At 36.0% G+C, this 27,443-nt stretch overlaps 1 long non-coding RNA gene across 2 annotated transcripts in view; it reads left to right on the forward strand.

The window, feature by feature from the left end:
* Positions 1-851: 851 nt before the first annotated feature.
* The window catches only part of LOC308200107, a 55,752-nt gene continuing 29,160 nt past the window's right edge, over positions 852-27,443 (forward strand). For both annotated transcript variants that reach the window (XR_013955243.1, XR_013955244.1), the window contains exon 1: positions 852-26,684. This is a non-coding gene — a long non-coding RNA (uncharacterized lncRNA). The remainder of the gene's footprint in view (positions 26,685-27,443) is intronic.

Consider the following 27,443-nt stretch of genomic DNA (forward strand, 5'->3'; position numbering starts at 1 on the left):
GGGAACTGGATTAAGTCTTTAATGTGTATGAACAATTCCATAAGAGGGCAGAAGAGACAGTAAAATACACTTGTTCAAAACATCTGTGTATTTTACTAAGATTACAGGTGAAGGAGAACAATTTTTAAAAAGTTTAAATAACGTACCAAGTAATTCCAAAGTTATAAAGTTGGCAGGTATAATTCACCATGAGACTAATGCATATAAATAAACTCTCAGCTTTCACAACTTTAAGACAAACAAAGAAATCACCAGAATAGAAAAACTAAAATCACATGGGAGGGGAAAACACTGTTTTAAATAAGCCAGTGAACAACGGGTTATTCAGCATGCAGGAGGAAAAAGGATATATTAAAATACTGGTTTTTATTTTCTCTGTTCTTACTTAATTATGGATTATCAATCTAATATTTGGGCAATAAACACAATGATAGCGATTATTCATCATATAAAACTTCTCACATGCAAATCATTCTGTTAGAGAATGTCTTATTTCACAGCTGGTTAATGCAAATAATATGACCAATAAAGGCTTAGTCCAGCATCCTTTGAAGTATTAAACATCTTTTCCACTAGTTGCAATAATCACTGAATTATTTTTCTTTAGTGAAATAATTCTCTAGTGACATATACCTTGAGATTCACGTTGGGTGAATAGGGGTATCATTATTATTATCACTAGTAGTAGTATTAGAAATAATATAATAATAAAGTAAAACAAAATCTTATATGTGTGGAATTTGATTCTGTACATATAAAGGTTGGTACTGAAACACCCTTCCATTTAAAAAGGAAAAAGCTATAAGACTGCTGCTGAACTGACTAAATGAAGGCATTGCAGAAGTAATGGGAATGTATTGGCTTAAATGTGTGTTTAGTTATCCACAATGGCACAATGACATGTAAGCAGAAGCAAGGATAAAATAAAAAGTGTAATTCATCTGTGGCATAATACAAGTGAAGGAAGGGGGTGAAAAGGTTTAAATGAGTTCAAAAACTGTTACTTGTAAGCAGCAACACTAGTCATTGTAGAAGGGACGAGGGCTACAAACTGGACATATATTTGCCTCCAGATTAAAGGCTGTATATTTGAAAGGACCTCCTTTTGGTCTGTAGGAAGGAAACAGGAGAAAGAGTCGGTCTTCATCTTAAATATTATCTCAGACAGGAAACTTAGCCTTTACAGAAGAGTTAAGGCACCTTTCATCAAAGCGGAGCTGAAGACATAAAATAAATAAATAAAAAGTCGTGTCTGTGCTAGGAACTTTGTGAAAGGGCATTGAGATCTAGCAGTAAGGGCTCTGCTTTCTTTGTTCTTAAAAGGGCTAAAACTGTCCTGGCCAGTCCCCAGGGACAGGGCTGTGCTGCATACAGTCTCATGTAGTTTGAAGTTGTTAAAATGGCAGTTGGTTCCTGCAAGCAGATCCCCGGCTGCCTAACATGGACCTGCTGTGCTTCCCTATCCTCATCCCAAGAGCTGTGCTACCTCAGCAGGAGCCACGATCACCCTCCTCAGCTTGAGACACACAGGTTCTTGCCTTTAAAGTCAGAGTTAAAGGGAGCAACTCCAGCCAACTCCCTGCCCTGCCACAATTCCCTAATGCTAGCCCCAAACAGAACAGCGTGACTTCAAGAAGAAAATGCATTTGCACCCTTAAGGAGTTGCAACTTATACCGTTATAAAAACCCTTTCCTTGAAACTTTTTCAATGCTGTGAATAAAGTGCTGTATTTCCATATCAACAAACTGTTTTTTCTGTTTGTCCACACTGCACTGTTAAGCAGGGGTATTATGTTTTCCTGGGATCACACATTCAAATAAAATTTCACCTCATAACAGATTTTTAGCACTCTGCTGTCAAGCATGTTTTCTGCTGGCAGATTAGCCATCAAATAAATATATACCATGGTATACGGAAATATCACCTTAAATCACATGGCCTCCAGCCAGACTAAGGCTTTGTCAGAACAGCCCCCTGGGAAAGGACCCACTTCTACAAGTAGAGGTAAGTCGCAGGAATTACCTCAGAACTACCCCAACTCTCAGCAAATAACTAGCGCCCGCATTCTGAAGACCAGCAATCACCATTGTAAAAGAAAATTAGTTACTTATATTTTGTGAACAATGAATAAAATACTCAAATGACAGGTTTTAAGTGATATTTCTACAACACAGATTTCTCATAATTATTTAAATGCACACAATCCCCAAGTTCTCACCAACGGTATTGACTTAGGTAACCCTCGAGCTCTAAGGAGTGTCTTTATATTAAACATTCCCACTACATAAAACATGTAAAGGACTCAAAGAGTTTTTACTCCAGTTCATATTTTCTCCATAATACTTGCTGATTGGGTGAAGATATATTAGATAGTTCTCTGTATTAAATTCTTTACAAGAAATAACTGAGATATTTTCAAGAAGCAGTGGAAAAAGAGCAAAACTTGAAGCAAAGAAAATGCAATGTCTGTAGTATCCTAACAGTAAAGTTAAATACAGAAGTCACAAGCAAAATAGCTCAAAGTTCCCAAGGGATGATGACCTTTGCCTCCCGTTATTTATCAAAAAACAAGCCTGCAATGGCATTATCACAGAATATGTTAATTTGCCCACTGGTTCAGAGAACCACAGCATTAAACACAGTGATTACACTGGCAAGCCCCATGCCCATGCAGTCTGCTCTTCCAAAAGGTAGCAGTAATGAATCACTGCATGCTCAGAGACAGTTTATGCCTTGAATCAGAATTTACTTGAGAAACTCGACCCCATGTTCTTGGGAGAAAGCTGGTCTTTTTCTTCCTAATACCTTGAGAGATCTCCTCTTTGAGTTTACTCAGGCACCTTAATGCTGTGGCTGTCCATATGCAAGCTGAAATTTTCTCTAAAGAGATACAAAGAAATGATACATATCACCAAGAAGTTTTATCATTTTTCTTGGAGAGATCTTTGCTGGCCAAGATTAGTTCAGCCACCACAGTAAGCTTCACATTTCCTCCATAGTCTCTCAAGTGCATCTTCTGAAGATGTTATCTGTAGCTTTTACCAAGGGGCTTATCTGTTCTGCAGTGAGCCTCTACCTGATGCACACAGCTGTAAGCTCTGCAGGCACTCTGTAATTGGAGGCCTATTAAAATGACTGAGAAATAACTTCTTCACTATTTATTCACCTTGTTTATTCACCCAAATATACATAGGATCAGACTAAAACAACACAAGTATGCATGCAGAATGTGTTAAGCTAGACCTTAATCTTTCTTTGCATTGCTTGATAAGCTACAGCACCTATGCTAAAGCTTCTGTGAAGATGCAAACTATTTTAATGTTGCATGCTCCTGGCATTCCTTTGGGATGTTCTTTATTCCTTGTGTTTCCTAGGACAGTAGCTTTAAAGCTTTTGCATTTTCTTTGCTCAAAGACTCCATTCTGTGTGTCACAAGTCTTGCTAGCTTGGTTAGACACAGGTTACCAAAGCATGGAGGCGTGCTTTATGATGTGGTCTTTTCATTGCCATGCTTTGATTTCTCCTTCCCAGTCTTTCTTAATTTAACTCTGTAAAGCTACACAGAGTAACATCACCTGGGTAAACTGAGGTGCATTTGTTATTTACTAAAAAAAATGAATGAACAAAACCCCAAAGCTTCAGACATTTTCATTTTCTCACTAATAAATGTAATTTAAAACGTCACTAGCTGAATACAACTTTTTAAAAGACTTCATATAAAATGATCCTATCAAACAGGATCCGACATGATTTCTGTGTCTGCACACCTTACTTTTTTATACAGCTATGACAGGATAAATCACAAGGAATCAGAAGGGTCCAGAAAAACAACTGTGCTTTGAAGGAGGAGCTGAAAGAGGAACAACTTTTTACGAATAAGCAGAAAGACTGATGTCCCAGATAGAAGTGATATTATCTCGTCCACCCTTTAAAGAACAGAAGTAGGAAAAAAAAGCTTTTATTGTTCTTGGGAGGTCTGGCAGCTTTACATTTCTGGCTTAGATGAGATTTTAACTTCCCAGTAACATGCTGATATTGGATAGACTACAGCTACACAGAACCGTTTTGCTCCCTGCAATATTAAATGGCATGGGAGAATGGAAAGTAATCATAAGGGTAGATGTTAGTTGCCTAAAACATTCACACCATTCACCACATTTAAATGTACTCCAGCATGGTTTTTTTCATGTTTGGAGGGACTATGTATTGCACAAGATTGAAACAGTGCAATTAAATACACATATTTTAGCTTTTAAAAGTAGATACTCCGTATATTTCTCATCCTCTACATTGTTTATCATTCATTCTTCTGATTCTAAACATACTGCCTAGTGACTGTAACACCTTGTGACAGTGTGGGTAAATTTCTTTAATAATAAGTAAAAATAAGCCTTCACAGATAGGATGCAATAAGTCTGGCCTATTTGGAGAGAACAAGGAAATGCAGTAGAAGTAGATTAAAGCATATGTATTTCACAGCATCTGCAGATGCTTGGAAAGAACATATGATATTTTGGTCTATAAAATGGGTATATCAGTTTAATAATTTAAATTTGCATTGCAAAATTTACCCAAATTATTGATGGTAGCTTCAAATGATTACTACTGTAAATATATCTCTTGTATGTATTGTATGTATGTACATCTCAGGTTTGTAGTCCAGCTAAGTATTGCACACAATCTCATAGATTAATAAACTGTCTTAAAAAATTGATGTACAAAAAATTGATGTGCAGCAGGCTACAGGTAGATTGATAGATCAAATTCACATCTATGTTTTACATCTGAAACTTAAGTGACACCAGAAAGTTTTATTTCCTGATTTTCACCTAGTCAAAATGAATCCAGTCAGATCCTGTCTTTAAAGTTGTAGTAAGATACCAGAAGCCAACACCAGTTAAGGGATTTTGTATGTTTCCAGCATTTCAAATATGTTTCTTAAATAATTTATTTTCCAGTCAACTGCACAGACTATTCAAATGTACTTCTGTAACAAAAATAACCTGTTTAAACATAATAGGTTACAAAGATAAAGCAAAGTTAATAGTGTCTATATTAGAACTCTTCAAAGATCCTCATGGACAGTAAACAGACTCTTTTTGAGTGTGTATAATCTGATTTAATTCTATTTCTAGTATAATTCCTCATTACTGCTCTATACACCTGATCTAGTATTATTTGAAACCAATAGAAAAACTTCTACTACTTAATTGGCTTTGTATGCTGTTTTTTCCTAAGTCACTGCTTGATATTATTGGTACAGAAGAAGTACACATTTTCTTTGTATCTTTCACCAAACAATTCACTGGAATGAATAAGTAGACACATATATTAAAAGAGAATGTTTATCCTCTGGTTAAGAACTCATGTCCATACTTAGTCACTTAAAGAAAGGGTAGGCTTTTTACAAGCTCCTAAAGACTTTTTTTAAGCTCTGAGCATCTTCAAATTTCATTCATCAATGTCTCAAAAAACAAGAGAACCATTGTAACCACAAAAGTTGTTTCCATTTATTTTCTTTTTATTTTTTTTATTTTTTTTTCAAAACAGCTTCCTCATTGATCACCCTTTTCCTACCCAGTCTTTGCATCTGTGTCAACCATTATAACACCACATATCGCTACTGACTTCAGCTGAATGTTTCGTGAGGCTTCTGTATGAAATATATTTTGATAATTTTGAAAAGACACAAGATACCGCATGGGTAGACTCATGCAACCATAGCTTAAATCCTGGAGATTATCACTGCAAACTATGTATATGAATGTTAAAGGCTGTACAATAATACTGCCAATTAATGAAGTTGAGGAATGGGCTTGGACATCTGTATTACTTGTATAAACTTTAAATGCTTTATGCACAAGGGATTAATTCCGTCAGTGGACTGGGTACATACATTCCAGCTTAATCAAAATCTGCTCAGATCAGGGGGAAGAGGTTGAATCAGCCACACTCCCCTTGATATTGTATGCCTTTGTTTGGAAATGTATCTTGCAGAAGTATTACAAAATAGAAATGCTGTGTTCTCATCCTTTTCCTCTGAATTTCTCTAGAATTTAAGATAGAAATGTGGGCAAACTCGACTTTTCATCTCACCCAACCCAATACAGTTGATCTTATGTTTCACTTGGGAGGCTAAACAAGCTATAATAACTGGGGACACTTTTCACGGATTTCCTGTAATACGATTCCTGGAAAAATGGGTTTTGTGACATTGCCACCTGGAAGACTCGAGCTCCAGATTTTGGTCTGTCATTGACTTCCAGGGTGAACTTGTAAGAGTCATTTATAGACTTGTAAAATGAGGGTGATGTTCATTTCTTTAGGATTGCAAGGAAATATAAAACAAAGCCTCAGCTGCCATTACAATGTAGGCCATATACATACCTAAGAAGAAAGAGAGTTTCTTATCCTAAGCTGATTAATATCCAGACCACAATCGTCCGAGAAACTCCATCAAATACTCTTATCAGCCTGAAAAGTCACATGTGTCATGTGGGGCAAAAAAGACGCTTGTGTACATATGTAAATAAGACTGAGTCATATAAGCACTGTAAAGTTTACAGAGGTTGGACAATTTTTTAGTTTTCCATAGTTAGAAAATATTTTTGAAGTTGCTGATGCAGTCACAAAAATGAGTTGGGGTAAAGTTAAGCTTTAAATATTGATCTCCATAAAAAACAATTTCTGGCTTGCCTGAATTTATTTTATAGTCTGTTGATGACCCTTGTTGGTGTTAATACGATGATACATACTAACAGTTCCAGATTCTTTATTATCTGATTTCTCTTATCATCATCATTCACTACATGTCCTCCAGCTGCTGTAACAAAGAGAGCCTAGAGACTACATTCATCAACCTGAGCCATCCCACACAGGTCCAAGATTGCTGCTGAACAACGTAAGGGTGCTGTGGGAAAAGCAGCATGAAATCAGGTAATTTAAAATAGTATAAACAATGTGTATATGAAGAAGGATAATTTCCTGGCATTTTCTAACTAATTCTAGAATAAAACAAACAAACAAACAAACAAAACAAACAAAAACCCATTCTTCTAACTCTGCTTTTTGTGTGTGTGTGTTTAATAAAGGTGTTCAGTTCCTTGATAATATGTGATTGAAAATACAACTGAATAAAGACAGCTTATGAACAGCTGCAAAAGCTGAATGTCATCTCCTCAGCTTCATCAGTCAATTTTGGAGTGATCTGAATGCAGACAACCTGTAAATTATCTGATTTAACTCTCATAAGAAATGACTATCACTGTGTTTACACATGATCATCATGAAGAGATCATACCCCTCTCTGTTGAATCAGTTTGAGGGCTACTTAGCTATGGATTTGAAAACTTTTGAAACTCTCCATGTATAGTGCTATTTAAGGACAGCTGGCTACTAGATCCATGTAAGGACACACTGGGTAGGATGCTGGATTGTTTTTTATGTTTTGCCAGTGACTTCTATTCTTTCTCTGTCATTCCTCAGCAGTGAGCCTTCTTCTGATGAAGGCAAAGCCATAATATCCTAGAATGCTCACAGACATTCAATAACCAGATAGTATGTAAAAATAAAAAAAGGAGTCTTTCCATGATAAAAGTAAATGAAATAGCCACTTTGCCTGGCAGGGTAAGGAAAACAGGGGAAAAAAAGGACACCTCTGGTAGGTGTGGAATAAAGAGATGAATTCCTGATATGCTCCAATTTTAGATTTCTTCTCATCATGCTGATAGGATACAAAAAACAAAGCAAACAAACAAAAAACAACAAAAAAACACCATACAAAAGGCACTGTGATTATTAACTGGTGGTGTTTTATGGGACTGACTGACTTGTATGGTCTGTGCCCTAATTTCTACATTCATTAAGGGAACATTTTGTTTTTTGTTAAACTAAATTCAAAAAGGTTTACCAGGTAAGGTATCTTCTTCTGAGGGAGATCTGCAGATAAATCTTTACAAGGCTCAGTTCCAGCTCTGCAACCTTGGTGAGTCTCATGTAGGAGTGATATGCAACTGGAAAGTTTTTATCGAATTCAGTGGTGTCAGAAATTGTTTTTCTTCGACTCCAGATTGCTGGGACACTAGCAGTTACTTTGGTCACGTATTGTGTTTAGAGTGTGTATACAAAAAGGGCTCTATCTGTACAATGCCTCTAGCCGATTGTACAACTATGCTGCTTCTCACAGCAAGACCTCTTACTATAAACTACAGGGATTATAGCAATGCTACACTGATGCTATTATAGTAATGCTGTATGCTGGTTGAAGAAAGACATTTCTACATCCATTACTCAGTCCTTACTTTCATGTGGCAAGATTTCTAATGTTCTGTTGGAACATTTGGATATTCAGCACAGTCAAAAAAAAAAAAACATTCTTGTATATCTGAACCTTGAAGGAAGCTGTCTGTACCTAACAGATCATTGGTCTGTGAAGACGAATGAATCCTGAAATCCTCTGGAGCAAGTACTAACTTCAGGAGATGTCTTTAAGCAAGGAAATCATTGGCTGCAGAAGAGCTGAACTATTGATAAGAATGATAGTAATATCGTAAAGCCAACTGCTTATGGAGAAACTCTTAATCATGTGTGGCATATGCATTGAGTGAAATGAAGAGAAAATTGCATAAATATTTATGTTAGTTAATTGTGTTTATGTTAAAAGTTACAGTGTTTGTTTAATGTCTTTGGAAAATCTGTAAACTTGGCTTCTGGATAAAGGCCTCCACAATGCTGTTTAGGGTTACAGCCATGTGTTCCCATCACTCACTTGGAGCACTCCTGCAGAAAACCTGGGCCTGGTTTATTCTCAGGTATCTAACAAAGTTATACTGGCTCCGCCTCAAATAACCACTGAATTGTTTCACACTCTGATACTGAAAATAAAAACACAGGGACAGGTTTCCTTCTCTGTGGCTGAGAGCAAGATTTTGGATTTTGAATCTGAGGGTCTTTTATTCTGTCTTTATTTTTACATCTTCCCAAAGTGCCTTTTCTATTTAAAAGAAACAGGGATCTCAAATAGATATGCTGGTTTTATCTGATCCACAGGCTCTTTCCTTGGGCACTCAGCTCTAGTAAATAAAGCCCAGTTTTAATGCTCCTGCTGAAGCAAATGTTAAATTAGAGCTAGAGGGACCTGAGTAAAGCTTTGTCAGTTTGTACCACGAGAGGGCTTGGCCTTTAGTATGCAACTGGCACAGAAGCTGTTCAGACACCATCAAAATCTATGCGCTCTTCGAATTGTTCACTGTTACCTTCCACTAAAATCATGGATTAAAAGAGAGCTGTCTCAGACCCTCCCTGCAATTGGTACTACAAGCGAGAGGCACAGCTTCTCCTCAGACTTCTATAAGCCCTGAACAGATTTTACTTATATCTTAAGAATAATCAGTTCCTTATTAATTTAGAATTTACCTATGTGTTGTTCTCATGAGATTCGGAGCCATGTTAGTAAAACCATTTTGTAAGATCAGCTGTTCTCACAGGACAGCCTCAGCCTTGACCTTCCTCTTTAACTTCTGTTTCTTTACAATGTCCACCACTACAATATTATAATCTGTGTTTGAAAGCAGCTATTTTAGCATTCTCAGCAATATTATGCTTTGCCATCAGAAGTGGGATAGTAGAAGTATCTATCTACAGAGCAAAGTGTGAAAACTGTGACAGCATTGAACAGGCTTTGGCTTTATGAAGAAAATCTCTAGTCTGGTGCAAAAGTTCATTATTTACCAAATTCTACAGCAGCACAGGTTTCTGCTCAGTGCTTGCCCACAGCAGAGCATCTAAACATGCATTTAGCATTGAGCAGTCAGTTCAGTGCTAAGTTAAGCATGAGTTCCGATGGACTACAGCCTTTTTCCATGTACTCGAAAAATCTCACTGACACCAAGCAAATTGTGTCTGACTAACTGCCATTAAGTACGCACTGCAGCCTTACAATTGATATCAAGAAGAATTTGATCTGGATATGAAAGCTAAAATACTTGATGTATTAGAAGTTCATATTGTTTTCTAACTATTTTTTCACAAGACTTTAAATGTGAGAACATGCTGACATTGTTGAGGCTTGTCCTTAGCATGCAAGATAAATTTCAAACTCATTCTATCAGTTGTTTTTAACAAGAAATGTAAACAAGTAGGATCATTTTGCAATGTCCTCGAACAGGATCTTCTGTTAACAGTGATAGATAGGGTGCCAGGGATTTACATTGTTGGTAAGTCACAAGTATTTTCTCTCCATGCTTTGCTGTTTTGAATGAAACCTATTATTGATTATGAAAGCTGGTTTAAATTGGACTTTAGGGTCACTGATATTTAATCTTATTTTTACCTATTAAAGGATAACAAGAAACAATAATATTCAAAGATTGATCACTGAGATTTGATTAAATAAATAGTACTTGCTTTCTTGGGAGTGAAAGCCTGAGATATGATACTGAGAGATGCTGTGAAAGGTGGAATATGTTTCCATCATGTTTTGCAAGCAGACGCAAGGCCATCCTGACGATGTTCTGCGCTGACTAGAAATCAGCTTGTCACAGACTAATTACCTTGGCTAATTCAAGAAATCAAGAATGCTGATCTCCAAAGGCATATTTTTGGACGGTTGTCTCTCAAAAGATTATTAATAATGCAGATGTTTTCCATCCAAAGTCAAATTCACAGTAATATACACTCACTGTCCACATGTTCTATGTACCCATAATTTACATGCAGTCCCAAAAAGGGGTGCTACAACCTGAGTCAAATTCCATCCTGTTGACACAACCTTCTTCAGCTGTTACTATGGCAAAAAAAAATGTTATTGTGCTGTAATTAATCTGGCCTGAGGCTTAACATTGTCATTAAAGTAGGTTGCTATCTCTTTTGAACACTTCATTAATCTATAATAGAGTGTAAAAACCACAACAAAGAAAAAATGAAATGCAGTGACAACTTCCAAACATGAAAAAGTCTTAAAAATATCAATAACATAATATTAGTATATTATAAAGTGTATAAATATAAACAAATATGTTAAAAGAAGAACTAGCATTTCTGCACTCTGTACAAAATAGATGGTGGTGCTAGGAGAAAACCCTTATTGGCAAAGTTAACTATGGACAATCAAAATAAGGTAAATGTTAAAGCCCTGCATAAAACGAGGTTGATTATCAGAGCCAATGCATATTCATCACTTTCACCAAAAGTGTTCATGTAAGGTGCTAAAAAACTTTTCAAAATACTTTTTGTCTATTTTATGTGAAAAGAATATGATGCAATAATGAAACTTGCAAAATTCAGAATTTGCAAGGCTTTGAAGTGTTTTGCACATTAGGACTGAGCTGCTGTTCTGTCTGTGAGAAAAGCATTCCAACTGCCTTAGAAGAAAACTTATGTTTTGGTATGATGGAAAGGATTTGTTACAAAACAATAGAATCATGGAACCATAGGATTGCTTGGGTTGGAAGAGACCTTAATGATCCTCTAGCTCCAAATCCCTGCCCTGGGCAGGGCCCCCTCCCACCAGCCCAGGCTGCCCAAAGCCCCATCCAGCCTGGCCTTGAGCACTGCTGGGGATGGGGCAGCCACAGCTTCTCTGGGCAGCTTGTGCAGTGTCTCATTTATAATAAATCAATTCCTCACTGTAGAGGGAAAACAAAACAAAACAAAACTACAACAACAACAAAAACAGAAACCAGCTCTCTCCTCTTCACTGCTTTAGTTATTCCTTTGCATTTATTACCTTAAGGAAATATACATGAAAAATCATTTTTTTTTCTGCCTTTATTTCAGAGGCCCAAGGAAGCAGACTTATTATTGGAGTGCAAGAGGTAGTGTCCTGATTTAATCTCCTCTCCCTTCAGCATATGCACTGGACAAGTTGCCCAGGCATAAGGGGAAGGAAAATCCTCAGCAAAATGTTTTGAGGAAAATTTGCTGTGGGGGAAGCCTCTGGCTGTCTTTAGCAAGCAGAATTAAAGGGGCCTGGTTTTCAGTAATGATCAGAATTGGCAACTAGGGCAACTCCATTTCTGTCATCAAAACTTGGAGGCTGGATGTTCAGGGCTGTTCAGCAACATGCGGAGCCCTGAGCTTTCTCCATCTGGCCAGATGCACCCCTTGTTGAGCATGGAGAAACAGAAGAATTGGACTTCCCTTTCATGGGAAATGTTTGCTACCATAGCTACACCTCACATTATCATTATTACTGTTATTATCAAAAACAATGTTTTCATCAAACTCAATTGCTTCCTTAAGTTCTCAAAAAGTCACCCTATATGTCTAAATACTTAACAGAAGACAAATCTTGACAAGTGATTGATGGACAAAACAGTTTTATAGAAGTTGTTGTTGTTTTAATCACTCTCATAAAACAATGAATTGGTTTTGGAAAGGCCAGAAACATGGACTGAAGGTATGGTTCAGTTTCAACAGGGCTTCCTACTTCAGGTCCAGCTCCATGCTACGACACAGCCCCTGACTAGCATGGAGCACAGGCAGAGCAATCACCCTGCACATATTCCCACAGACGTGCTCAGAATCTGCAAACCCTGGGCTATAGCCACAGGGAGAACAGGCAGAACTGATCTGTATTTCTGATAGTAAGTGCTTTAAGGTGCTTGAGTTAATCAAGCTAGCTATTAACTAATTGCATTAAAGAAGCATGAGAAGACCTAAGCTGATGGATATGTAGAAAACCAAAGAAAAATATGCTAAGCAAATAGAAAAAGGTGGTGCTACAAGACTTTGCTACTCATAAGATTCGCAGCATAAATCATGCTGGCTAAGAAGCTTATGGGGAAGGGATGGGTCCCTGACAAAAGATATAATAATTATTGGAAGTCAGAGCAAAACTCTTGGAAAGAGACACAAAAAAAAACCAGAAATGAACTTTTGCCAAATAAAGAAAGCCATCCTGTTCAAGAATGGAGTTTATGGAAGCAGCCAGCTCTGATACAGTATATTTTAAACAGAATTCAAAATACTGTAAGAAAAAAGGGAGAATACAGAGTTCACCAAAACTAACCCAAACAGATCAACAGCATTGCAGCAATCATCTCAAACTAAGGCTGCAGGAAAAAAGGTGGAAGAAATTCGGTAGATTACATTATTTTGGAAAAGCTTCTCAGAAGCAGTACAAGGTGCACTACTTAGGCAGAAAGGAGAAAAGCAAACTTTTTTTTTTTTGAGTAATGAACAACATTATTGTAGGCAATGATTGAGAAAGCAACAGAAAAGCATGAAAAACACTATTTCCATTTGACTAGTTATTAGAGTTTACAGGTATGTTTCATCAAAGAATAAATAATGCAAGAATAAATAAATATAAAGAATATAAATAAATAAGATGTTACATGTTTTTAGATATAATATAAACAAGTATAAATAAGTAACATCTGATGCTTCCATTTGTGTACAGTCAGTCTTCTCTTTGGAAGACATCATATGCTTTTGATGTTATTTTGGTTATGTTCAGTACCAGAAATGACACTCTTAAAATATACTATAAATTTAAAAGGCCTAATATATAGTTATACTTTAACCCATGGGGCAGAAATAGAAATATGAGACCAGTTGTCTCTTTTGTGTAGGGTTGGTAGGAAACACTGTCAAAACTACTAATTTCTTAAACAGAACACTGAAGATCAGATGATAGCTGGATATGGTCATATCATCATAAGTAACATCAGCCCAATATTGCTTTTTACCTATACATGCTTTGTTTAGGAAGAAGAGCAAAAACCAATTAGCACTGTTTAGGAAGAAAAGCAAAAATCAAAATGGCACCATGTATGTAAGAGATGCAAAAATCACAAAGGACTGCCAACCCATAAATAATGAGGAAATAAATAGAAATCGTAATTGTGATTTGGGATTCTGAGATGCTCCACTGTCTTTTATAAATGATGCTCCATTTCCCTATGGTGGAAAACTGGTTACAAATGGTGATGTTAGCCTAAGAGTTTGCTCATATACATTTATTAGTCCTGAAGAGCAACTACAATGGAGGAAAAAATCACTTGTGCAGATGCCAAAAGAGACAAGATTAAAGGGGGCACCAAGCATGGTGCCCCTGGCCTTTTTCCTACTGGCTTTAGGCAGGAAACAAACTCAAAAGGTTGAGATAACAGGGCATGAGGACATGAAACAACCAGATCGACAGGACTTACAGCTTGTTAGTGCTGATGTTCCAAAGAAACTCTTGTCTGAATAATTGTTCAGGGCATCTCCAATAATAAATGAACACTCTTAAAAACTGTAAATATTTTTCATTCTATCTTGTATTATTAATAGTATATATATTGGCATTGAATGTGGTACTGGACACAGTGCCATTACAGTCTGGGTTTACCATGCAGAAAAGCCAGGCAGGCTGCACAGTCAACAGGAACAAGATGCAGAATAAAAAAGACGTTTAGAAAATATAGTCAAGATCAAACTCATCTGACCCCCCCAAAGTATAGCTGGTATTGGAGGAAAGATAATGGCAGTGGCTACTACTAGTGGCAGGAGCTACAAACATCCATGACTGGACTGCCTGGCCTCCAGTCTTTCATAGCTGCCAGTAGCATGGTCTTGAAGAAAAACAGAACCTGCGACCAGTCTGTTCTTTCGTATAACTGCCCAGCATCTAGTAATGAGTGCATGAGGGCCTTCCAGAAATGAAGTTTGAACCCTTGCTACTTTGATTAGTAGCCATTGATGACTATACTCCTAAAACTTGTGTAACTTCTTTTTAAGACCCTTTTTTACCCTCAAACATCTGATGGCTGCAAATTTCATAGTCTAGTTATTCACACACACAAAAAAATGTTTTAAATCTATTGCTTGACAAATTCAGTGGACAGTCTGTAAGTTCCATTTGGGGAAAAACAGTGAAGAAACATTTCTGACTCTCTTCATAGCATTTATTTAACACTTCCAAATTCTATATTGATCTCTGTCCTATTCTACGTGTCCTGACTAAACACTTCTTTCAGGATAGAATCCTACTCTGCTTATCTCCCTTGATGGAACATGTGTTATGCTTTTCATTTTAATTGTTGCTCCATTGCACTTCTTATCTGGATCTGCTATGCAATTTCAAGCTGTGATGACCAAACCTGTATGCACTGTTTAAGAAGTGACCATATCACAAAAGTAAAATCTCTCTCCCTCTTTCTCTCTCTCTCTTTCTCTCTCTTTTCTCTCTCTCTCTCTCTCTTCCTTTTTGTGTGTCATCAGTTCCTTGCTTAGTATTATAGATGTCTTTCCTATTCCAGCTAGCAGTGAGCTTACATTTTCAGGGTATTCCATTAAATTTAAGGATTTGAAAAATTGGCAGAAAGACCCCCAAATAGGGGTGGCATTAATGTTCTTTTCTTCTTTCTTTCTTTAATCTGCACAGCAACCATTTAATGTTTTCAGTTCTTTTGTTTTAGGACAGGAGATCATCTTCCATATGCCAGTGTAGTTTATGGGATACACTACCCTATGGAACACAGGTTTTGCATTTGCATTGCCCTTATTTTGAACAGGAAGTGAATAATGGTAAATGGGCAGAACTAAAACATTTACTGATTTACACAAGGTAAAAATAAATATATCAAAAAAAATTGACTTATATTTATAATGCAGCATAAGACTCAGTAAGCCTATAGGATTGAAAGGGAGTTATTACAAACTAACCCCTAAAAAAGTTCAGTTGAATTTCAGCCTTTTAATAGACACAGCTCTGAAATTTCAAAGTGTTTTACTGAGTTGTTATTTTTTCCCGAGCAGTTATCTGAATGAGGTTGTTAGATGAGCCTGCTGTCTCACTTACTAAGAAAAAGTAGGTGTAATATAGGTAAAGCAGCACAAAGTGGATGAAAAATAGTGACCTTTTACCCAAAAGAAAGGATTCTTAATCCAATCTGAGCTACACAATTCTTACGTGATACTCTGTAAGTCACTTAAACCACAATTCTTCCAGAGGGTCTCTTGTTTATGGTCTTGCATGAAATCTGAGTGTTTGACTCAAGACAACAGAACAGTGTTTGGAACCTGCTTTTCTGAAATTGATTGTTTTTCTTCTTTCCTAAGTGATTTTTAATTTTTCAAAGATCAGTAATTTACTTCCATTGTTCATAGGCCTTTTAGTCTAATTGGGAAGGAACAGTAATGGTAGGATTAACATCTTTACCTGCTTTTGAAGTCCAACTTTCTTCAATCTGATAGAGATATAAAATTAGTGTCTAAATACATATGATTAAACAGACATAGTAGACTAATTCTTTCTTGACCAAAAATCATTTTAGACTTTTATTTCAAACAAACAAAAAAGAAGTAAAGCTGTCTTATTAATTCAGTTCCCTGATCAATCCCTCAGGGAAAGGGCCAGCATTGCTTTTATTTTAAAAGCTCATAAGATGTGTTTAATTTGGTTCTGTAGTTATTTGTTCAGTATGCAGTGCAAATTTTTCTGGCTACAGACATGGGATATGGTAAACCTTTGCCTGGATCAATGTCCAACCTCTTTTAAGTTGTGGAGAAAGTTACTCACTCGTAAAGTTCAGACCTGCCAGACTCAATAACTCTACAAAAATGTTCAGATGAAAATTGCTTCAAGCAATCCTAGTAGAAAGCCAGCACCTCACCCCTAGTTTAAAGTTATGATCCTTATCATAATTAATTCAATAAAGAAGTAATGTACTTCAACCTAGGCATAGAGAATAATTTTCTGTCCTGACTGGTATAAACTTTCAGCAAGGGACATTTAAACTCTGGACCTGATCCTTTAGAGCAAATAATAAATTACAGACCTAGAGCCAGCAGATTATAACTGAAGTTGACCCATCATAAATATATTGCTAAGTCTAAGATGAAAATGTATACTGAATTGGAGTGATTAAAAAGTATACTACCACTTATAAATATAATAAAAATGTTCTTTTACCGACAAATTAAACACTAATAAAATTTTCAGAGCTGTGAATGCAATGAGGAACAGGAATTTATGTAATCCTTGTAAGCTGCCATGCCTTGCATCTTAAATTTAAAAATCAACTTCTTTCTGCTGCTGAAATACAGAACTAATTCACTGTCAAACAAACTAATACTTTTTCAGAAGATAATTATTTGAAAAATCAAATTTCAAATTACTTAAGTACTGCAGTTCTGATTCACCTTATGTTTTCTCCCCCATTAAGATTGCTGCTCTACTGTCATACATTTTCTTGCTCTACTGCAAGAAGCAGATCCTGCTGCAGAGGTTTGAGTACCTATTCTGAAACACCCTCAACATTGTGGAGTAGCTGGCCTTTTGCCTGTCTACCCATGTGAAGATTTTCATTCTTTATACTGAAGAGAAATATGCACTTACAACAGTGGGCATGCAAAGAATTAGCATAGGTGTAGAGATAAGTAAACGCACTGTGAATGTTCTTCAGTGTATTTGTTGTTATTTTTGCCATGTGCATTTAGAAGAAAGAAAGATGTCTTGAAGGGAAAACAGGCCCAATGAGGGAATGCAGTAAAATAGAAGAGATTGTTTTTGGACACTTACCTAAGTGTTCTTTTCTTCATCTGCTGGGATATCTCAAAGCAAATAGTCATTTTTTTAAAACGGCAAAGATGCAATAGTAAAGTTGAGTGTGTACTTCTTTAAATTTTAGCTTTAATTTTATCGTCTCATCTCGCATTCCATCTCATTGCATTGTCGTTTCTGTGCTGCAGTGTGACATAACTTGGTGCAGTGTTAACAGTTCCAAAACATGTGAATTGCTTTTCCAAGACATCTTATCCAAAACAAATATCCCTTTCTCACTAATTTAGTTTGAATATTTGTAGATAATCTTTATGAGACATACTTAAAATACACATACTACATTTATCACATGTAAGAAATGTATCTTTAATCCTAATATGCATGGATTTGTATGCTGTTTCTACTGTCTGTTATTGTTACCTATATGTATTTGTAGAAGTTAACCATGTTTCTATCTTTAAATAATGCTAGACACACATTGTAGAATTATCAGGAAAAATTTTTGACCTAAAATTTCAATATCCAAGCACCAATGTATTATAAATTGAAACTACATATAAATAATACCGGAGAATATGTACAATAACTTGCAAAGACTGACTTGCAAATACTCATCCGGGTGAAAAATCTGAATGATGAAAAGGGAGAGTCTGCAGGGTTTTAACTCATATAAAACTCTTAATCATACAACAGTGTTATGTTATTCTAAAGCAAAAAAGAAGCAAAACAAAACCCTTTAAAAGAGGCTTTGAGTATAATTTCAATTAAATTATTTTTCACATATATTTTCTGATTGCAGACTTGATACAGATCTGTCAAGATAAAGCAAAGTTACAATATTAATCTTTAAGAATGGCAATCCTCACATTCTGTTTTACTAATAATTGTGGTGTGGGTTAGCTTTACTCAACTGAGTAGCCTTTACACTGCATGAGTAGTTCATATTATATTAATTACAAGCCATAGGCTTACTTGTGTACTAGAGTAGGCTCAGATAATGTCAGTAGATGTTACTATTTAGAAATAAGTTTGTATTCTTTTACTATTTTGAAAATAACACTGGTATTTCAGGTTCTTTTACAGTAAATTACCTCCACTTTAGAAGTGTCTTAAATAAATTTAAGCTCACATATTTACACGTACAATCACATTATGTTAAAAAATACCCAGCAATTAAAAACTTAAAAGAAGTTCCAATGATCGATCAGTTATTTACAGTATGTGCAAAACAAGATACATAGGAAGTAAATCAACACACTGGAGGTTGGCTGCTGTTACAACAAATGCACTTTTGCCAGAATGTTTGACCAACACTTGCAACCCTGCACCCCCACCCCCTTTGAGTCCCCCTTGGATTGATTAAATTGGCTCAAGATGACACCAATAATTGGCTCAAGATGCCGCTTCGACAGACCCAATGATCCATATCTTTGCATTCCCTAAAATCAGTCCTTTCAGCTCTGTGTTAGATTTAGGATGGTTTACATTGGCTCTGTCACAAACATTTTAATAAAGTCCCAGAGAAACCTCAAACTGGTGACATCATTGGATGGTGTTAAAAAAAAGTTCTACTTTGCTGGTTAGTTGTTAGCCTTTATAATCTGATCAGATTCTTTTTTCCCACTATATTTTGTCATTCTTTTATAACTCTCTGCAATTAGGACCATAATATTAAAAAGAGAGAAAAAAAATAGCTATAAGGAGAAAACAATTCTAAGTATTTTGACATCAAGTAGTAAAATGTAAAAAAACCACAACCCCAAACATTTACCATATCCTAAGGCCTTAAACTCCTGGGTGTGTTATTTTTAACTATTAGAAGAATTAATTACAATGAAAGTTATTGGTGTTCTTGTGAGACTATTGTATAAACAAAATGTAAAAATACTTTTATCAGACTGATTGGAAAGGCTAATACTCATTTAACTACTTTTAGAAAATAAATTGCAAATTCTTCAGCATGTCCCAAGACTGTTTTACATCTGGGTTCAGATAATACACCCAGGGCCTGGCTCTCCTGTAGTTTATGTAAGTACAAAGAAAAAGATGTCCCACTGCCATCAGCGGAGCAAAGCTGGTTAAAGATCTGAGGCTGCTAAGAACCATTCCCATGCCTTTTGCCTATTTGTTCCTGAATGCATGGCTTTTTTAAAAATTAGTATTTTCAATCGTTAATTTTCAACCACCCCAAGTCTGGAGTCGCTAAGGAGCTCTACAACGCAGGCACTCCTGTTATCTGATATCTAGGCTCCTCGAGCTTTCCAGTTTTTTGAGTTTAAACAGATGACAGTCCTTGTGTCATCAGATGTTATTACTTAATTACTTATAGCAGTGGACTTTTGTATAAAAAGGTTACTCTGAGTACTTTTTTCCACAACACACTGGAAAATTTGACGTGTTTTTCCTTTTCAAACTCAAAAGCTGATTCTACATCCTGAACTTCCATAGTATTGTCCTTAAAAATATGAAAACCCCCAGTAATTGAGAGCTGAAGTCTACACCCAGTTTTAAGCACAGGAACAGCCTGCCTTGCCAGGTGCCAGGATTTCCTGTGATAACTGAATCTTATTTATAATACAGTAGCATCCTGACGCTCAAACACAGCCTGAGAGCCGCTGATGCTAAGTGCTGTACTGACATGTGGTAGATGCTCCCAGCCCTCATCCCAACCCTCAATAACTGGAAATCACAACAGAGTAGGTCAGCGGAAGAGGGAGCAAAGACATAGGAAATGACTTATTTGAGGTCAGTAGCAGAGCCAGCATTTGAACCTGGTTCTTCTGTATGGCGGCCCACAGTCAGCAAGACTTCCTCCCTCGCGTGCCAATGCTCCATCAGACCTCACCGCCTCTTCCCTCAGACTCAGCTCTGCACAGCTAAGGATCCTAAATGGATTCACTGAACCGCTTTATTCTCCACGTGTACAGGCAGCAGGGAAAGCACAATACGACCATGCTACTTCTACACTAAAAGTTGCTGTGCAGCTATATGCAATATTGGTCTTTTTCACGCACAAGGTATTTGAGAGCAGGAGGTAGTTTGTTTTTCTCTCTCTCATTATAAAACAAACAGTTGGGTCCAGATGCTTGGCTAGTGCGAACCAGTGTTGCCAAATTATCATCCTCAATTTACACTTCTCACCAAAGAAAAAGGGAGGTCTTTTGATTTCTAGTTTGAGCTCCCCTCAAAAATCAAACACAAATAAAAGAGCTTTGCTATCAAAACATGGAAATATTTATTTTTAACATGTTAGTTAAAAACATGATAGCCTTCTGTAATGATCTAAAAAAATAAACAGACTTTCAAAACTAAACCAACTTTCTTGATAGATGTAATACCTACAACTAGTATAAAAGCACAAAGATACTGTTGCACAAATATAAATTAAATATAGAATTAAATATAGATAAAATTATTGTTTTTCTCATCCTGTTCCTTTTCCAATATTCTTTACAACAGTGAGGCAAAAAAATAGCTTTTAGAAAAAGCCTATTTTTCAGAAAACTATTTCTTGTAAATTATAAAGCTTTATTCTTTTCTTTTTCTTCTTCTGTCTCTCTCTCTCTGTCTTTTTTTTTTTCCTCCTAAAGAAAAAACACACCAGGATAACTGCGAGCATATTTCCAAAATAAAATAAAAAAGGTGATTTTCCAGGTTTCAATATGTAACAGCTTTCTAAATTATCCAATACGCTGTCTTGATTCTGTACAAATGTTCCCTTCCTTCAAAGAGACAAAAAAGCATGTACTGCCAGATCTGATTGTATGTAGAGAGTGGATCTGATCCCCTTGTCACTAAGGTTACTAATCAAATTTCCATCCAATATGCTCATGCAGGATTTCCTGATCAAACACTTAAATCTGCCCCCTCTGCACCCCCATTAGCTAACATGTTTTATATGTAGCGGGGTCATCAAAAGTGTAATTCCCTTAAAGAAACCTAATCCTGCCCTCTTGTCAACCAGCAGATAGCTAATAATGCTTTCTATCCTTACATTTTTTGAACATCAATAGCATACCAAAAATTAAGATCTTATTTTAATCTCACAACAGATGGTCAAAACAAAGGTATCCCATATGTATGTTACATGTATTTAAAAACAGTCAGGTGAAGAAATATGGAAGTTTCATATGAGATTAGCTTTTTTTTTCTTTTTTTCTTTCTTTTTTTTTTTTTTTTTTCCCCAGGAAAATATTAAGTAGATTTTATTTCCTTTTGGGCTGATGTAAGTAACCTGCAGAATCTCACGCAGTAAGGTTATCTGGACCACAGCACATTTTCCCTGTTGCAACAGCGGGACGTTTGGAGAGGACCGCTGACTGGTACCCCAAGCACAGTCCTTTGGGAACACTGCTGAAGTGACACAGACCTGTTTCACTGGTCGCTCACGACACATGCATTCATGCTGGCACACATTTCTATTTTTTACACAGATTTCTATAACTTCTCTGCTCTGAAAACTAACTTGATGTTTTATCACTGCTTTTCTCTTGCTTCATATGAAAAAACGTAAGCCAATAATTCTGGTCAAAGAAGAAAACTATCAAATCTATATCAATGCAAACAAAATTCAGTACTGTTACCTAATTAAGGAGGATTTCATTCTCAACACCTCCATTCTTTATTTTTATTATTATTTTTTTTAAAATCAACCTTGAAGACATGGTTCAGGTTTTCTTTCTTTTTTTTTCTTTTTTTTTTAATGATTTGCTCTATTAACAGGTTGAATAAGAATTGTCACTGAAGAAATTAAATTCACTAAACTTCCATGATGATTCTTTTGGAGGTCTATGTGTGTGTGTATGTGTAGGGTTTTTCTTCCTTTTTTTACTTTTTTCTTTTTTCTTTTTTTTTTCTTTTTCTTCTGAGCAATGGTCACAATCAGAGTAGCAGAAGTGGGTCAGGAAATTTAACCTGACTGGTCGAACCCTGGGCTGAATCTGTAAGGTCTACAAGGCCCACGTTTGTCAGAACTCAGTGGATTATATGCATCTGAATGGCAAAACAGATTTAAAATACTGTCTATTTCAACTTAACATTTGCCCTAGACACTGCCAAATTTCAATTAATATGAACTCTATTGACTCAGTTTTAGCAGTCAGCAAGTTTGGTAACTACAAGAAATTCTTAATTGCATATGCTGTAGTTCAATTTTTTTTCCTTGGATGCATGGTCATTTAACATTTTTTTTTTTTTTAATATATAAAGAGAACAAGTGCAATGTAATCCTCGTGTCTTCAGTTTGGGTTTGTAGTATTTTATGAAGTCGATATATAATGTTGACAGATCTAAATAATACTTCATATGGAATTCTGTGGGACCTTTAAAAATATTTTAAGTGTAACCGAATCATTTCAACTACTGTAAACGGTAAGAAAACATATTTTAAGAATCTAAATAACATTTTGGGAAATGTTTGTTGAGTTTCAGGATTATATTGATTTTAAAATGACTTACTGAATAGATTTAAGGAGAAAAAGCATAAAAGGATGATTTAATTTACATCATTTTTCTCTGTACAATAGCTTTAATAGGAAACAAGTGGGTGGTTTATGCTTTAACTAGAATAAAATTTAATGTAATAATGTATGGAAGCAAATTCAACTACAAAACTAGTTGCAGACAATCTGGGAATGACACATGAGCTTTTTTAAATAAAACACTGCAAAAAATTAATTTTCTTTTGTGAGTGATTTTTTTCAGGCTTTTCTCTGATATTGTAAAACATACACATTTTAAAACACAGAATTGACAATCAAACACATTCTAGGTGGCATTTAAAGGCATAGCTCAATTAATTGTTGAGATTTTTGTTCAAAAAAATTAAGAAAGAATTCATGAAAATTGAATCCCTGAAAAATGTATCAGAAGAGAATTTGGACACTAAGTTCTTATTTGTTTGTGTACAAAAATCTATTTTTGTTTACTTGTAAACTTAGAATTTGCAGTTAGCATCCTAGCCTGAAGTCCTCATTTTGATATGAATTAAGTTATGATTTTATATCCAGTATGTTCTTGAGCTTATTTTTTATAGCCAGCATATTGAATATACTTAGAAGTTTACCAAATTGACTCAGACATTGAAAAGGAAAGAACAGAGTAACTTTCCAAACAGTAATATGAGTCCTAATGAGAGATTTCAAATGAAAACAGTGATGAGTTATGCAAACGCAGCTGATATTGCATCATAGTCTCAAATCTTCTCTAAATTAACTCTATGTCAGGGGGCTATACTGAAAGAATAGGTTTCTATGAACGTGTGTCAGATTAAAAAAAAATTGGAATAATATCAATTTACTGCAAGATCCAAGAGATCATTACATTTTATTCCAATGAGCAAAGTTTTTAAGTTCCTTTTTTGGTTATTTTGGGGGAGACTGTTTTATTTTAAAGCTATAGCTCCATTATATATATATATATTACTTTAAATAATTACTTTCCAATTTTTTGAAGCACAAAACATTTCTTGATTTCAGTGCCACCATGAGTTAAACAAATAGATCTTTCCCAAGTAACAGATAATTTGAGTTCTCACAGACTGTGCAGTCCTTGAATATGAACTGTGTTAAAAGAAAGTCTGAACTTATTCAACTTTGCACATAGGGAGATAGAAGGATCCCTGGTAAACACAGTAAGCTGCAAAGTGTGCCTGTAGCATAAAAAAAATACATCAGAGACAAACATCACAGACCTTTTTTACATTTGACATAATGAAATGCCACTGTTATAGGTGTTCACTGTTGTGAAATATGCAAAGGAAAGTCCTCAGCCTTAGTAGAAATTTTGGAATAAGAATAAACAGTAGAAGGCACCACTGGCCTGAAGAACCTCCACAATACTTCTGTTGCCAACACAACAGGCTATAAAAATCAGCCAAACCTTAGCGAGAATTCAGTTATAACTCAATTATAGGATACAGCCCCAAATGATGCAGAACAAAATTCTTACCAAAGGTTTACAGTTGCCCGTTGCGATGTGCTATACATGGTTATAGTATTGTGATGGCTGAATTAAGTACCAGGAACACAGATAGGATGTAACATATGTACACAGAGAGTCTCAATTTAATATTAGAAATTGTGGATGTATATATGTATGTTTGGCTTTCATTTATATGTTTACACAGATAAGCTTCATGAGAGAATAATTAATTTGCTTATACATGCAGCCATTTATAGTTCTGATGTAATAACAAAGACTTCTTGATGCAATGTATAATAGACATGTGAATAATGATTCTTTTAAATGACCTTCCTGATAGCTAGCTATATGGTTATGTCCCACTAAGCTGATAACATCAAAGGGAGAAAATGCAGGATTCAGATGTCTATGTAGACTTCACAACCATTTTTCTTATTAGAGCTACTTATCTCTGCATTTATCTATTAGTTTTGATGTAAACGTCACATGGACAGCTTCCTCTTCAATGCTTCTGTATATTAGCTTCATTTTAGGGACATGCAACTGAATTCTGTACTAAGTGACTGCTGAAGTTAGGTGAGAAGTTGTTAGTAACAGAAACTGAAAGGCTAACGCTGAAGCTCAGTCTTTCCAGCTCCAAAGTCTTCCTGTCAGAGACCATCCTTCCTGTTCTACCTCTGTTTACCTCTCCGTTACATGCAGAAGGCCTCTCCCCTCCTTGAGCAGGGTTTGTACTGAGCAGCCCCCGGGAACAAAACCACATTCCCTCTCAGCACTGTGCTATAGCCCTGGCAAGACCTCCACTGCTCCAGAGGCAGAGGGTTAGATAGCAGGCAGGCAGGAACATTCAGCACCACCAATCAGTTGTAGAAAGATTTCTAAGAGAGCCATATCATCTTCTAAGCCTTTTCTCAGCTGTCTACCTTGAGTTTTTTTTAAAGATAAACTCTGTGAAACCCTGAGAGTTTCATGCACCTCTTATTTATAGAGGATGAACCTCAGTTCCTCCTTTTAAAGACAGAAAAACAAACATTAATTCAGAAGGGCAGTCTGGTAAAATGAAATTCAATCCAACTGTTAGTCTGACTGAAAAATTAATTCTGAATCTTCTACTACAGCCTAAAGTTAAATCACTGTTGCAGCCTCTGTCATTGCCTGTGGCATTGCTGTGCATATTCATTCCTTATTGGAGCTTTCCACATCCAAACATGCATGCCTATAACAGAAAAAAATGTCTCCGGGCAGAGAATGTAGCACAGAAAGGACAGGAACCATGGAAACTTTTACCAGTTGTCTTTTAAATAGAAGACAGTGACTATGAAAGAAAGGCAGACGCTTAACTAGCATTTGTGCCTTTCAACATTTCTTGCTCTCTTCCCTCATGCACCTAACGTCTATTTTGCATTTCAAGCAAAGATTTTCCTGTGATTATTTAGATTCTGGTTGTTGGTAGCACATCTATTCCCTGTAGTTGTTGAAGAGATACTGAAATTGTACATATTCAGATAATTCGTGTGGGTATTTTGGTTTGTTTAATCTCGGGAGGGAGTGCATGGACATCAGGACAAAGGGGAGTAGAAAACTAACTTCCAGAATACTCCCAAAGAATAATCTGACCTTGTACAAGTATCCCCGAACGCAAGGTACTCAGACAGCATTGCACAGAGAAGCCGAGCGGAAGCCTAGAGTCTGTGACTTGCCCAAGGTCACCAAGCCATCAGTGACAGAAATGGGAACAGGCCAAGGTCTCTCACTTCCCACAAACATGCATTTATTTTAATACAAACTGTGACACTGACATCCCATGACAAGTCCCTCAGCCACTACGTAGTGTAAGTACGCTTCAAACTAGCCACAGGTGTATCATGTCAGAGAAGAAAAGATCAGGTGCTGTAATCAGTCTTAAAAGTTAAAAAGCAAAGCGGTCACTTGCAGCTTTGTCCCTTAATGTACAGCAAGGATAGTTTAGGAGCTATCTTCCTGACTAAAAATCAATGAAAACACAATTTCCTTCATCTGAGTGATTAGCCATAGCAGTGTTGCCAAATATTTTATTCTTTAAATTCCCAGGTTTAGGAGTCAGGGTCCTACCTGAGAATTTCAGTTTTCATTTTTTGAAGGAAGCCTTTAATCTGCACAGTGGTGGGAAAAAAAAAAAAAAAGGCTTCAAACGCAACCACTAAAAAGTAAAAGGCAAAATGTTAAGATTTCTTGAGAAAGTTGTGAAGAACTCCGTGGCGCAGTTCTGTATCTCCTATTCCAGCCCCAAAGGTAAATATTTTTGTTTGTTGATGATGTTTTAAGAACTGAAGGCTTTACACCAAGTATTTGTACATGTTTGGTTTAGACAGGGATATTTTGATTTTGAAGAGGGAGGCTTCGGTACTCTTTGTTAATTGTTTAAAAAGAGATACACAGCAGAGTCGGTAGAGAAGAAAAAGTACAAAGATTCTCTAAAGAAAAACTAATTTCTTTTCTACAAATTTTGTCCACTGCAAATGAGAGAACTTACAATATATCTTTATTTTCTTGCTTGGCTATATCTCGAACAGAAAGAACTGCCTGAATAATATGTTTTGCAGAAAATGTACAGAAAAAGCCCCACAAAATTTAAGAGGTCTCCTATTTTATTTCTAATGAAACAGTTTTTGTTTGTGTTTGTAAAGAAACAAATTCAATATATACATAGAGACATTTTCCTCAAAATTACAAAAGAGCAAAAATTAACAAAAGAACAAATACAGAAGATAGAAATAGAAACCTAATCTTGGAATCTCTAATCAAAGAATAACTTAATTTTTACATAGTGACACTTTGGCTTCAGGGAAATAATCATTTATGTTTTGTCAATTACTGCATTTTCCCCAGGTTTGTTTTTTTTTTTAAAGGTTGAAATTAAATTAGTCAAATTAAACATCATGTTACTCCATAAGCAACAAGGTAGAAATCAGTCTAGCTTCAGTTACAAAACACGCAACCAAATCTACTTGTTCTGCTTCACGTCACAAATATGGCCACAGGGTACTTCTA

This window comes from Anser brachyrhynchus (genome assembly GCF_964034855.1).
Source record: "Anser brachyrhynchus genome assembly, chromosome: 9".
In the NCBI taxonomy this organism is placed as follows: domain Eukaryota; kingdom Metazoa; phylum Chordata; class Aves; order Anseriformes; family Anatidae; genus Anser; species Anser brachyrhynchus.